The sequence below is a fragment of the Pygoscelis adeliae genome, unplaced genomic scaffold, assembly GCF_000699105.1.
Source record: "Pygoscelis adeliae isolate BGI_AS28 unplaced genomic scaffold, ASM69910v1 Scaffold166, whole genome shotgun sequence".
NCBI classification, from domain to species: Eukaryota; Metazoa; Chordata; class Aves; order Sphenisciformes; family Spheniscidae; genus Pygoscelis; species Pygoscelis adeliae.
This window is the reverse complement of record NW_008825156.1, coordinates 2065604-2077338: the sequence shown is the minus strand read 5'-3', so window position 1 is coordinate 2077338 and position 11735 is coordinate 2065604. Positions and strand designations below refer to the sequence as shown.

Sequence of the window (11735 nt, the reverse complement as noted above, 5' to 3'; positions counted from 1 at the left end):
CCTCACCAATGCTTTCCGTCCCACTTGTCATCATGTGCATTGTATCCCTCCTGTTGGCCACCATTTATCATTAACCTTGCGACTCTGCACCGACTGCTGACGAGAAACAATAAAATACCAATATAATAATAAAAGTGGTTTATGTGCTTTGACTTCTTTTTATTTATGCATTAACAAGCTGGAAGAAAGTAGTAAAAGCCTGAACTATGTGACTGTCCAGACCTCGACTGGACCTGAGCGGACAGCCCACAGGCTGCCTTCTAGAAATTGTTATATTACAGTATGTAGCTCAATATTGGCACAACATCTATCGCTCAGGGGCTAGGATTATGTGATGCTACTGCCTCAGAACAGACAAAACTGTAGCTTGATCTAGACAAACCAAAGAATGGGGGACCTACCAAAATGAGTCAGAAGAAAACCCCAAAACCAAAACCCTTCAGCTAGAGGTTGAAGAAACAAATCTCATGAGTTCCACATTTGTGTAGTTTTTATCTGGATTTTTGCCCAACAAGAGAACAGGAATAAGAAACAGATGAAGCACAAACTGTACACGAGTCAAGGCAGGGCAGAGCTTCTTTAATTCCTGGGGGATGGAGGGAAAGGTAGAAAGAGGGTATCAAGAATGATACAACAGGATACAAACATTAAAATGCAAATTCTGCTATATGTAGATGAAGGCTTTTTTTTTTAATTTGGAGAAGATATATCTTTCAAACATAGCAGAAACACTGTTCTGATGACAAATTGTATTTTTAATTGTATTATAATTATTGTGTATGCGAATTCAGAGCTGCTTCTCTGATAACACTTTATGTGCTTTATTGAGACGAGTTGTATCATCCCAGAAACCAAATTACTTGCCTCTTCCCCTCCCAGGAATTCCTCCTTGCAAGGCACTTGCAACACAAGATCAACATAATTCATTTCCCAGGGCTGTTCTGACTAGCACAGTTTTGTAATTGGTACAGACACTAAACTTGCAACCAGAGATGTAGGTAGATACATTATTGCTGAATAAACATCACTTAAGTGCAATGCAAAACAGGATGAATACTAGAATTTTGGTCAGAATTCTCTGCTATAAATATGTATATTAAGAGTATGTGTGCATGTATATATATATAAGAAACTGCTGACACAGCACTGTGGAAAGCACTGCTAGAGAGCTTTCGGCTGTTGCCAACAATGTCATCATAAATCAGAAGGATTCTCAGGAGCAACTCTGCGGTTAACCTGCATGAGGATACTGAACAACAGCCCATTGTTGCCAGAAGAGGACTACTTGACACCGCTTGGCATCACCTCGCACACTTAGTGAACTAGACTTTATACCTATTTCATATTTCTTGCTTAGTTTAAGCAGAGAACAAAAAATAATAAGTATTTCATAAAAATCAAAACAAAACAGGCACCAGTCAGTATCAGGAAAAACATAATACTCTCTCCCCGACGGCTAGCGCTTCTCCAGCCCATTTGTTTAAAGACAAATAGTCAAACACCTTTGTATCAGATGTACTTTTAGAAAACCAGGAACGAGAGAAAAAGACCACAAGAAATGCTTACTTCTGGAAAGGTTTTGTTGCAAGACCTACCATCTCTGGATATCCCTGCAAAAATCCAGCTCAGAATGGACCAGCTTGTAATATGAGCAAAATCAAGAGATTGCCAGGACCTCGCAAAGTCACCTGGCAATTGCAGCTCAGCAATGCACATTACAGCACCCTGAGGTTCATCCCACCAACCTTGCAGAAGCTGTCTTGAAGATAAAGTCTTTCTCAGCTGCCTGGAAAGGGATGTTAGGGCTATGGTTCCCCGTGTCTGCAATTGCATGAAATTAATTCAGGCCTTAACCTCATGGTTTTACCAAAACCAAGGTCCCACAAATACTCCAAAAATACTGGGGCTTGCATGAGTTTGCTAAATAAACCACCATTAATTTGGTGATGTTTTCTGCATAGCAACTGATAGTGGAAGAGATGTATGGTGCTCAGCAGCAGTGAAACATCAAGTTTTCTAATATTTTAAAGATACATACTGTAAATGGCAAAGTTTAGACAACTGTGCTGGCGGAGTTAACTTGCTGATATTCAAGGATGAGCTTACGCACATTGAGACAATTCGCAAACTTCCCCAAACCATGTGGAAAGATGGCCAAAATCAGATTCCTAGCATTTTATTTTCTTCATGATGGAATTTATTCTGTAAATTACTACAAAGAAAGAATCAAATAGTATGCAACTCGAAACTTACTGAAAGGCTACAATGTACCAACGGATAAATGAGCAAACAAAACAGGAGATGCATTTCCTCACTACTTTGATGAAATCAGGAAAATGACATTACAAAAACACAGAGCTTCACTACTGCATCTGTCCCAATGCAACTGTAAGTTGTTACTTGAATGCAATGTTTCTAAAAGCATGTTTCTTTTCTTCCTGACTTTTATTCTGCCTGAGGCAAAGCTTCTGTACCCTGGAGTAACACATGAATATGATTTAGTAATTGTAGAGTGACACCTTCAGTTTCAGGAAGATGGGAGCAAGGTGAATCCTCTATTTGCAGGAATAACTATTTAAGATCCTTAATCCTGACTCAAGTTGCGTCAGTGCATTTGCTCCCAGAACAATAGTGCATCAAGATATTTTGCATAAGATACCATTTCCCATGTGTATGCAAGTGAACAACCAAAGCACACAGGACTCACTGGGAAGGAAATCAAGATGTGGATAGCCCTCACCTCTTCTGATTCCCCAAGAGCCAAGGAACTTCATAAGGATCATCAGATTTGCAAGAAATTTCTTCCTGTTTAGTATTTTCTGAAGTTTTGTTTTGTTTTGTTCAAGGGTGGTTATTTTGCCCCCCAAAGGTTTTAGGAATTTTGGCTGCTCAACACTGTCTTGAGACAAGGCACTGCTGGGATCTTAAAGACCCCAAACTGATTTCATTGTTGAAAGAGCCATTCACCCTGCAGCCTTCATGTACCTTGCCTGGTTACCTTCTGACCGAATACAGATCTCTCTTTATACAGGAAACTTGAGACTCCATGGCACTGCTCCAGAGGCTAAACAAAAAGAGGCTGTAAACTTTAACCAATCTGCCTCCCTACAACTAGCTACAGAGACTAATTTTCTGAAATCAAATCCTCTTGACTGGAAACAGAACACACTTTTTGAAGGGCTTTAGGTCTACAGACTACCGTGAACCAAAACCAAGCTATCCTCCTCTTCTTGCCTCTGGTAAACAAGGATAACATCAGAAAGTCTATGACAGAAGCAGTAAAATCTGAACACTTAGGGAAAGCATCACCACCAGCAGTCATAGGGAATGGACAAATCTGAGGTGAAAAGGAAGATGAGAAATAAAGGATGCAACATACTGTTTCCCATTGTGGGGAAAAGCCCTCTTCTCAGAGTGGAGAAAAAAAATCACTGGGGAAAATATGGAAACTTTTGATCACAGCAACCTCTTTCAATATTGTATTTTAGAGCAGTTGATTATCGATGCATAGGAAATAGCTAGGGATGACCAAATAATGCGTGCACAAGAAGTTCTCATTTGTAAAATTCTAATACTACAGTGATGGATCTCTAGCAAAAATAGGCAAATAAAACCTCATTAGTCAACTCCCCCTCACCCGCTTTTTTGGGGGCAGTTTCCTGTACCTATATAGGAAAAGCAAAGTGTATTAGCAGGAGATACTCTTCCTCAGCCTCATCCCTAATAGCATAGGTAGCATTTACCAATTTCATACAATGAATAGAAAACAGGAGCAGAAAGGTCCCCCTTAGTTACTTTCCAGTTGAAGTTGGGTTTCCTGTTTGTGCTTGAATGGAGCCTGATACAGCTATCCATGCTTACCCATTTCATGCTATTATCATAAGGTTAATTACACCATTATCCCAAATTACAGATCATTTGAGAACCTTGTTGAACTCTACTCTTTCTGTTTTCATAGAGATTAGCAAGGGTGGGTTTAGCTCCTCGGATGCTCAGTGTCCTCAGTGTGAAAAGCAGCTGTCTCTCCAACCATGCGCAGGCAATACGGCATTTTATATTCCTTTCCAGAGGAGAGGTAGGGGCTGATTTTTAAAGTGATGCTGAGCACCCACAGTGTTTGCCACCACCTCTGAAAACCAGGCTACTGGTAGATGAAATGAGGAGCAACAGAACTAGATCCTCCTATCTTGACTTTACTTCCTTTAGCAGCACAAACAATGGAAATCGACACAGGATAAATTGCGTCCATTAGATAATTCTTCTAGAGTAAGCCAGTTCAGCTGACCACTATGACAGCACATACTTGGCTTTTCAGGTTTTTCGTGAAAGGTTATCACTTATTTCTAGCTGTCCTGAGTGACCCAGTCACTGTAAGCATACTAGCAGAGGACCAAAATTATGGTAGAAAAACCACCTGGACAGTCTTGCCAAAAAAATCTCAAAACATCCCCCACACTCATAGTGTTTCTTTTTCCTTTTTTTCCCAAGTAACTTTGTTCTTAAACATCTATAGCTGTTAAAGGAATATTATCAATCTAAAAGCAAAGAATGTTTGTTGTTGTGTTTTTCTTTAAAAAAAAATTCTTATACATCCAGTGGAGCTTTTTGATTCTATGCCCAGATACCTACATTACAAAATATAAGACAAAATTATAGGTACATAGCGTGCCAAGAAAATCAACCCAGCGTGGCTTGCCCAGGCTTTTTGAAAGAAAGCATGCATTCTGTGTCACCATTATGATTTAAAATAGCTGGGCTTCCAAAGTCATAACACTACTGTACTATAGTACAAGGTGCCTGCAGATGCCTGTAGCAGCAAGCCAACCGATTAGCTTCAGGACTGCGATGAAAGCACGACTTTGATTTCTGTTTAATGTGTGTATTTCACAGCTTCATTTCAGTACAAAACAAACCTATGATGAAATGAAAGAAAGCTTAGGAGGAGGGCGGAAATAACCTGAGTCTTTTACAATAATCTTCATTATTATTTACTATGGAGTACAAACTTCTCAGTTTCAATGGAGAGGGGGATTTTCTATGGTAAAGCAGAAAAAAATGGGGGTTTGCATTGTAAAAGGACTTCTGCTTCTTTTGGGTTTAAAACAGAGGTCAGAAAAGCTTGCAATTCTCTGAGCTGAAGGCTTGCTAGAGGTAAACAGGAGTGTGACATATGTGCACACACATTGTCCTGCCAGAGAGAGACCTCTCGCATGCTTTCAACATTGCCTTCTGCCTTCTGCATCGCTGAGGATCAGGACAACACCCAAGGAGCTTTTGGATGTGCTCTGACACTTTACCAGACAATTTTTTTGAAAGTGGAAGGAATTTTTATTTGTCGGCACTGTTGTTTTTTTTTTTTTTTTTTTACAATGCCCTCCAGCTGGTCTGGGATCCAGGTTAGAAGCAAGGTTCAAGCTGCTGCAAGTTCACAGATGTCACAGAATTCAATACAAATACTCACTAGCACAGCAAGGATACATGTTCTGGCCCCAGCTCCCTCAGCCTCATGCGAGGGAGAGCTATACAGCAGTGAGAAGAGGATATAGAAACAACAGAGGAAGGAGAGAAGATCCCTATTCCATGAGTTATTGCCTGATAATTGCCAGCTGAGCTTAGCTAATACAATTTCATCCTTAATTAAACCAGTCTCTGCCCTTACCTTCATACCACCTTCAATTTGTGTCAGCTTTCTTAGATCATTTAAAAAAGATATCTAGCTGTCTCTTAAACTGATGGGTACCATATTCTTCCAAGGGCTTCCTGGATGCTTTGCTGACTAAAATATTGGTACTGTTCCTACACTTTTCCACCCATGGCCTAAAAAGAAAGCATTTCTGAGTGTGACCAGTATGCACCCTACTCTGCAGACATCAATTTACTCTGAAGAAATACTTCTGTGTCATTAAGGAAGTCATCTAAATTACTCAAAGTACTCACTTCTATTGTGAATTAATAATAGACTTGTAAGAGTTTTGTACTAGAAGGAATCTCAATTTAAAGTTGTCCTACCTGCCTTTTCCAAGGTTAGCAGTAACTTCCTCCAGAAGAAACAGTGAGCAAAACATCACACAAAATTTTTGAAATAGTACTATATATGTAGCAATTGCATTTTTCTGGACTTACATTTAACCCAATTTACCTCTAATAATTCATCTTGGTAACTGGTTTCCTTGGGTTTTTTTTTCCTCACTACAATCATACTACAAAAATGGATGAATCCACGTTTTTCTATGACAACTTCTGAAGTTCTTTACTGCTTTTTAGAGTACTACTAGCTATCTACTAGTTATTTATCTAGCATAGAAAATACCTATGTTTTGATTTGTTACTGCTGTATTTACATTGTTTATATTTTATGTTTAAAAGCCTAGGCATCTATAATACACAAATCTTCTGGGCTAGAATAGTGTTTTACTGTTTGGCATTGATAATATCCAAATTCCAGCACCACTGGAAAACAGAAAAGTCCCATCTAAACACATGACAAGGCTGGAGCTCAGAGAGCTTACAGCCTAGATGAGCACCCCAGGCTTCACTCAGGAGCAGAAGCTGAGAGGGGTGAAGGTGCCTATTCAAGGTTATGATACAGGTGAAAACTGTGGAGAAATACAGGGCAGCTGGAGAGAAAAATAAACTTAAATTATTATCAGGTGGGGGCTGGACTAATTCCATTACATTATAATGTTTCTGCACTGCAAAGAGGCCATAGATCCCAAAGACTTCAACTCCCTGAGTGCATCTCTGTGCCTCTGAAGACAGAACAATGCATTTTTCTCTAAGTTTTTCTGCTGCACTTACCAGTTTAACACTTACTTGATTCACATTTATTAATTAGCACAAGCCTCTCTCAGGAAAGGTGTGGGGAATGTACGGATAGGGAACTTCAGTGTGGAAAAATTAAGGTCAATTGTTTTTAGGGCTTTGTTTCACAATATAATTCACACTACTCTAACATGTAGCTCTTTGAATAATAATATAAATGTAGCAGTCACTGATATATCTAATGAATTTGCTTGCATCTTAATTTAATTATACCTTCAGATATGCCATACAATAAAAATGAAGTTGTAAAGGCTGCTGCTTTCCTCCTCGTATCTCACAGACCTTCCACCAGCAGTGGAAAGAAAAGATGCCAATCCTGTAGTCATCAAAATCAGTGAAGCATTTGTAAACAACTGCTGTGCATGTGCACTGTGTTTGGTTAGGTTTTTATTACAGCAGCTATCTCAGGACTGAATGGCAGCTGGCCTGAGTGTTCACTGACAATAAATACCAAAGCGACAGGAGAAAAAAAGGAAACCATTTGTTTGGACTTAGCACAAAATAATATACATCAAGCTGGGCTCTCTGGATTTACCACAAATAACATAACCAAAAACCCCATTCCAAACCACGACCAACAAAGTTCTCATTTTGTTTCAGGTCTGATACCATGATCCATAATTGATTTTTCACTGAAGTTGTACAACCAGCGCACAGAAAACAAACTGAAGGTGACCTTGTTTGCAGGGCAATCGCTGCCCTTTTGGTTCTCAAATATAGCACCATTAACTGATCCTCCTCCTCCCCTTTCTCTATGCAAAGGAGTTACTCTCCACTGCCTTTTTTTCTAGCTGCCATGAGATTCAGAAATTCCTCTGCACAGAGATTCAGAGGGCTCGGATTCAAAACCAGCTTTGTCAACCACTATCTTGGAGCAGCCTATGAATGACCCATTCATTCTGAGCATCGTGTCAAGTTGGCTACAATCAAAAGCATGCTGCAAAGATAGCTGAACCAGTGCTGCCCAAGCTTAAACCAGAAACAGCTGGACCTTTGCAAAGTATCATGCCCAAGCTAAAAAACTATGTGTGGATGCAGTGCCACCCAAATGCTGCTAGATGGATCTCTGGGCCCCAGGCCAGCATGCCTGCAGTGCGCTGTGTTAGATGAAAGAGTATGGGGTTAGTGCTATAGCAGAAACCACTGCTCCTTTGCATTGGTGAATAGGCACCGTGTTCCTCCCCAGTCACTTCTGCTACCAAAATTCTGCTGAGAGTTTTTGGCAGCATCTCTGTGGAACTGATTATTTGACCTCAAATATGAGGTCAAATTTGACCTTGGCCAAAACTCCCTGATGTAACATGAGGCAATCACAGAGGTAGAGGATCCATGATTATGGCTCAGCCAGTCCCTTTTTGAGAAGTAGCAAAAATTATCCTTGCCCACTTCCTTTCTAAGGTGCTCTCCTGTAAAACTCCTCCGGTTGAAACTCTCTAGAAACTTGGGAGTAGCAGAATAAAGGCTTCCTTCTGTACCCTGACGACCACAGCATGCAATCACAGACACTGGTGGCACAACTGGAAAGTTTCCAGAAAACTTCAGCTATGATGAAGCAAGGACCCCATCTCCATTCAAGCTGACATTTTGAATATATTTTACTCTTGGGGTTTTGTTTAGACTGCCTCATTTGGCAGGATTATCATACATGATAATCAAGCCAAGTCAGATGTCTTTGTTGCTAACATTAACTAGAATGGCACAACTAATACTCACATATCCAACTACCCCGGGACAGATAAGTTATGACAACCAGAGACAAAGAAATGTCAAAGCATCTGCACAAAGCTCAAGTGAACAGGAGGAAAATCACACACGAATGGTGGCTCCATCATGAAATGATAAAACAGAAAAAGGACAGCCCAGGCAGGGCAAAGAGCCAAACCACACTTGGGTTGGTAGACATGTACAAACACAGACATATATGTACATGTAACTTCTATCGTCAACATTTTTTTTAATAGGGATAATTTTAGAATATTTATCAGGCTGTACACGTTTTCAGTTTTGAAACAATGTATTTATTCACTCTTTTTCTATGGCTGGACAAAGGGCAGTATTTATTAGGTGTAGTGTCTGACAAAGCCTTTAGTGCTGTTAATCACACCAGCTTCCTTGATATATTAAGGCTATTAGGACATAACTAGATAAAGATGCACATGTTACTAAGTGAATCACCTTCTATCTGTCTAATGGAAACCAAGTGTTGATTTAAGTGGAGTCATCTGTTTAAAAAAGAGAGAGAAAGAAATTGAAATAAACCCAAGATTAACAGATGTCGGAGAAGGGTCAATGGCAAGCAATGCTGGATCCAAGACTTTTAAAATAGAAACCTACATGAATATTTGAACACACTTGAATATTTCTCTCTGCTTGACTGTGTAAATATAGCATTTAATATAATTTGTTTAGCTTTAACTATTATATGCATAATTATCTATATGTAGGACAGTTTCTGTGTCATGTAAGCATGTTCAGTCCTCTCCACCCCTAGGCTCCTGGGCTACAAAATGATATTAGGAGATTGATTTCCAGATGATTTAAAATCTACTGTCTAAAATCGTCCCAGTACATTTATATTGGCTGGGTTGGTGTGGTTTATGTGTTTATATATGCTGTTCTCAAGTACTGGATGGTTTTAGTATTAATGGGCTATGATTATGTTGAACACTGCACTGGCCAATATAACTATTCAAAACCAGAGGGGCTTTTAAACACAATAACAAAAAGGAATGCTGATTTGTGGTTAAGTCCCAGACACGGCTTAAGTTAAATTCCTGGCTGTGCCACAGGTGCCACTGTGATACCTCGGGCAAGTCGCTTCCTGCACCTTAGCTGTAAAAGAGGGAAACAATATTTTCTTTTTCCCTTCCTTTCTCTCTTTTTTTGTGTTTAGTCTGTCAGAGCAGGAGCTCTCATGCTATGATGAACCTACTGAAGCTACCACAAAGAAGGTCCATCCTAAAGGGAGGCACCTCATCAGACTGTCATGCCCATGGCATACAAGGGCAATCACACTCTGCCAGGTTGGGCTGCTGGCTGATCACTGGAGCTACCAAGTGTAGCATCAGTTGCTTTGGGGTAGAAAGAGAACCTGTGACACGGGTTCACAGCCCTGTGCTAACTGCTGAAACAGTGGGATACTTTAAAGACGTGTAAAAAGTTGTTGTAATCATATTTGTTCCAGATTTTTACAGAAGTAATGCAAATCTTGGTTTTCTTACTGAAAGATGAATTGTGGTTTTGTCACAACCCCAGTGGGTAGGATGCAGGAACAGAGAAGGATTTGAGGAAACTATATTTGCCATCTTGGTTTCCTGAGCTCTAGGAGGGGTAGGTATACTTTGAACCAGGTGTTCATATTCTACTTTTTATTGACTGCCTATTTTTCTTATCTTCCCTCTGACTCCCATAGCTCTAAGTAGGAGTCAGACAGCAAAGGCTCCTTCTCCTATTTCTCTTCCTGCAATCTAAGCAGCACAGGATCATTTCGGTTTTGCAATTTTTATTTGGGGGCGGGGGAGGGGCAGGGGGAGCAGATAAGGTGACAGAAGGTATGGACTTTGTGTAAGAAAGGGAGTATACCTTCCTTTACTCTGAATCTTTTCCAAGAGCTGAATAGATTCCAACCTGAAACAACTGCAGCCTGAATAAAGTCCTTTCAACTCCATGCACTTTTCCTCCCTGATACTCAACTGCAAATGAAAATAAAATATTTTAATTCCAGTGAGATCACTCTAAAAACAGATCTTTGACAAGGAACAATTTCAACTTTGATGCAACTCTATCCCTGCCGAAACCAGGACACTTCAGTAGAGGTTCATCCTAGTATATCAAAACCAAAATTTGCCATTTATGTTAGAATACTTTTTGGTCGCTAATCTGCAACACCCACAAAAAAAATAAAATGCAGAGGTGATCTTATGGTAATTTCTTTTCCTTTAACCTGTAAGAAAGACAAATAAAAGTCTTCTGTGTAGCACGCTTTGAACATATGTTGTTCACTTAAATCCCTTTTCTCTGATCTGCTCTACAGGGTATTTAGTCCATACAACTGTTCCACATTCTCTCTCAGCATATTCACCATGCATTTCCATTCCACATCAAATGTAAACAGTCTATGCACAAGAATGATGGAGGGTACGTTTCAAATCTTGCTTGGGTTTATCTTTGAATGCCAGATAAAACAGGCTTTATGTGGTTTAATAAAAGATCGAGTCATCTCAATTTGCAGACCTTATATCTACTTGCATACCTACTTAAATATAAACACAAATAGCCGATCCCCAAACCAGCAACTAATCTGAAGATTGTTTAAAAGATTATCAGCTGGTAACACATTATTTCATTCTTCCATTTCCCCCTGCAAATTCCTAGATTTTACAGGATATATTGCATGTTACCTAAAATTCCTCTGGGATTTCTGCTCTTAACAAGCAAGTAGACAGCTATGCAGATCACACGCATGCAGCCGTAGCCAGTGTTAAGAATTCAAAAGTCATTAATCAGATCCCAAACAGGGAAGAAATCAATGAGATTTTTAAAAAAAAAAAATATATATATATATATATATAAAACACTTTGTATTTGTAAAGGTTTACACTCTGCCTTCAGCATCATGCTTCCAAACTACTGTCTGCATCTAGACACATTAGAAATTCGGGGTAAAATCTACAGCAGCTCACTTAAACAGGAAGTCTTTTCTTTAGGAGTATTTCACTTTTGCTGTTTTAATAAAATCTGTAGAGGAGTATCACAGATGACTGTATGTGACCATATGACCAGAGCTTAATTAATCATTGCTTTTGAACACTAGCACAGCAACTGTGTGCTAGCTTGAACTACCTTCAGTCACTATTCTCTAGGATACAGTAAATATTTCATCTTGCTTAACTCTATTTTACAGGGTTGAAAGA

The 11735-nt window shown here is 39.5% G+C and overlaps 1 protein-coding gene across 1 annotated transcript in view; it reads right to left on the bottom strand.

Moving 5' to 3' along the window:
• Nucleotides 1-11735, bottom strand: part of KCNQ1 (potassium voltage-gated channel, KQT-like subfamily, member 1) — a 374642-nt gene that overhangs the window by 84228 nt on the left and 278679 nt on the right. The window lies entirely within an intron of this gene.